This window comes from Rana temporaria, unplaced genomic scaffold (assembly GCF_905171775.1).
Source record: "Rana temporaria unplaced genomic scaffold, aRanTem1.1, whole genome shotgun sequence".
NCBI classification, from domain to species: domain Eukaryota; kingdom Metazoa; phylum Chordata; class Amphibia; order Anura; family Ranidae; genus Rana; species Rana temporaria.
In genome coordinates, this window is record NW_024404670.1 from 42,549 (window position 1) to 45,739 (window position 3,191).

Consider the following 3,191-nt stretch of genomic DNA (forward strand, 5'->3'; position numbering starts at 1 on the left):
AAGGAGACAATGCTTCACATTGAATAAATGTGATGTCATGAGTACTGCCATATCATTTCCTCCAGGTATGTAGGGCTAGGAGAGAGCTTTGTCTAGCATCTCCCCGCAGCAGTAGATCACTGTTATAGTGATCTATTGCTGGCTATTGTAGTCAGCAGTAGATCACTATTAGAATTGATCTGCTCTACATAGCTTCATGGGGTGGGGGGTAAAGTTGTTACTAAAGAACCAGATCCAGACCCAATGCTGACATAAGTAATGTAATATATTTCAAATTTTTAGGCAAATGCAGATTTTTTAATAAGTTGCCATTTTGCTAATGTGTGCCTTGGTCAACTAATATATTTTGCAGAAAATATATGATGGTATGAAAAAATGCGCTGGAAAAAATTAAAGGAAAATTAAAAAATTTTTTTTTTAAATGTAAAAACTATGCATATCCAGATTGGCTACCAACTAAAAACCATCTCATTCCTGAAAACACTGTAAAGTTAGGGTAAATGCAAAACCTAAATGGTATAACATGGGAGTCAAAACACCACCAACCATGATTTCAGGGGGTTTGAGGAGAAATTATGGTTTAGAGTGTTCACTCTTCTGGCCTAGCTAGCTGGCTCACCTCTGGCTGGCTGCTGGCTGCGTTTAATACTCAGTTCTGAACTGCGGCGGCTGGCCGACACTGTAGCCTCCTTGTCCCTGCAGGTGCGCGGGTGTCCTTCTCTCCGGAGTCACGCTGGCCTGGCTGGCCGCCGTCCACGGCCAATCCTGGGGATCGCGGGCGGGACCGTGTCTGGACGTCGATGGATGCTCACTCAAGGCTCGCACAGGCATGCACAGCACTTGACGTATCCCCCGCTCATTGCGCAGATGCAGCGCCGCAGTTTTTCAGGGGATTTGCCTATTCGGGGCTACTAATGTTAAAGTAAATGGCAGAGACTCTGGGCTTTTCGGGTCCCATTCGGGGCTCCAGCCCGCCAAGCCCCGCCCTCCCGACACCCCTGGGAACAGCTGATCTCTTTCTCCTCCCCATGTCAGAACGGGGATCTGTCTGTTTACATTGACAGATCCCTGTTCTGGCTCACTTTCCCACGATCCCAGGTAGCCGATGGTTATCGCAGCCGCCCGCCACGTGCATGGCACACACGTGTCTGATATGTCTCTTAAAGGAGCCGATGTACAGCAATGGCGATTCATGGGAAGGTGCTGACCTGCCACAGTATAATGACGGCAGCTGGTCGGCAAGTGGTTAAACACCTGAAATGGCTTCTACTGTCCCATATGACACTGTACTCCTGAAACATCCAACATCACTTTGACTTTCCAGTCTGCATGCTTATCCCAAGGCTATGACTCAGACATTACAGCCCGGGAAAGTAGCATTTTCCAATAGAAGTCATCAGTGGCAGCCTCCATATTTGTCTCAGTTCAAGTTTCCTTTAATAAGAAGAAATGCTGCCTACGGGAACTCACTTAAACCGAACTGTCATAATTAAATCCAGGATTAAAGAGAATTGACAAAGGTTTTGTATACATCTTTTGCTAATATTTTCTTCCCAGAAGTCTTAATAAAAATAAAGTGGCAATGGTTTTCTTGTGTGAACATGCATTTACCGTACAGGGTGGTGTGGCTCTTAAGGGTTTTTTTCCCGCTTTTAACAGTAAAAAGGAGACATTCATGTTTAAGCCTGTCTGTAGATCAACATGAGTAAAAGAGGATCTTCCATGACTAGAAAAAAAAACCATTGTAACTGATAACTTATAAAAAAAATATTATAATAAAAATGCCATCAATCTATCCCCTTTTTTATAGACGCTAAACTTTTGCGCAAAACAATCAATATAAGCTTATTGCAATTTTTTTTAACAAAAATATGTAGAAGAATACATATCGCTCTAAACTGAGGAAGAAATTCTTTTTTTTGGAGGGAGTTATTATAGCAAAAAGTAAAAAAAATAAGTTTTTTTTCAAAATTGTCGCACTTTTTTTTTCCGGAAATACTATCCGCTCCTCCCGGTAAAAAGAGGAACAAAGGTTCTCTCCAGAACAACTGACTGGGGCAGATACCACCAAATCCAGGCCAAAGGCCAGGCACCCGGCCTCCTGGTTTCGACCTCATGCCTCTCTGTCCCGATCAGAAGGCTTTCACCTCCACGCCAACAGGCTTAGCGTCCGCCGACTGCCATCCCTTTCCCTCTGCCCAGGTACTGGGGACAGTCAGCTTAGCACCACCTATTGGCAACTGATAAGAACAGATACTACACTTGATCTTAGCCAGAAGGCCGAGAAGCATATGACAGGTACTTTAGTTGAGTAATAGTACTTGCGTATGAGAGGCAATATAGCTCAGGTAATTATAGTAGCATACTTGAGGTGAATATTGTAGATATAATACTATTGCATATGAGAGGCAGTATAGCTCAGGTAAATATAGTTGCAGACATGAGCTGTAGTTATAGATGTAGCAATCCACACATATGAGAGGCAATTATAGCTGTAGTAATTAGAGTAGCATACATGAGGTAAATATTGCTATAATGATTTAGAGGTAGCTGTGCCTTTAAGGTACTCCTTTGCAATAAGCTTTAGCACATTAGTATCTCCCAGAAGATATAGTAATATCCACACGGTATTTGTAATACTACAATTGTTATAGATGAAACATTAGCATTAGATCTTCCAATAGAACTACAAGTGAAGGAATGACTACTTATCCGTTTGTAGATATCTATGCAGGAGATAGAATGTCCATGGTGCAAGATGTTCATGGCATAAAGGCAGTTCCCAGCAATGCAGTTGTTGTAGGAAGTCTTAGCAGCAAAGTAGTAGTTGTTTCCTGGAGCGGTGTTCCGGCAAAGGGAGCAAAGGCAGCAGCAAGGTTGAGCTGACAGGCTAGGCCTGAGAGGCTACAGCTGACAATAATAGTGCATTGCAGTAATTCAAACAGGGCGCCGTGTACGGCTCACTACCACGTTCTGCGCTGGAACTCAGGGCGGCGGCGGGCGATGACGTCATCGCACGAGCGCCGTATGCATTCCAGCATGGAACGCATTACGGTGCTGAAAGCGCCAATCTATAGTAAAGGAAACAGGTGCGCAAAGCGCCTGTTACAGGCACTCACAGAGCTCTCTCCTAATCGCAAACTATAGGAAGTAAGTGTACTTCAAAGTAAAGTCAGACGCAGAAGGGAATA

At 43.8% G+C, this 3,191-nt stretch overlaps 1 pseudogene; it reads right to left on the reverse strand.

The window, feature by feature from the left end:
• Positions 1-2,163: 2,163 nt before the first annotated feature.
• LOC120923001 lies at positions 2,164-2,292 on the reverse strand (annotated as a pseudogene).
• Positions 2,293-3,191: the final 899 nt, after the last annotated feature.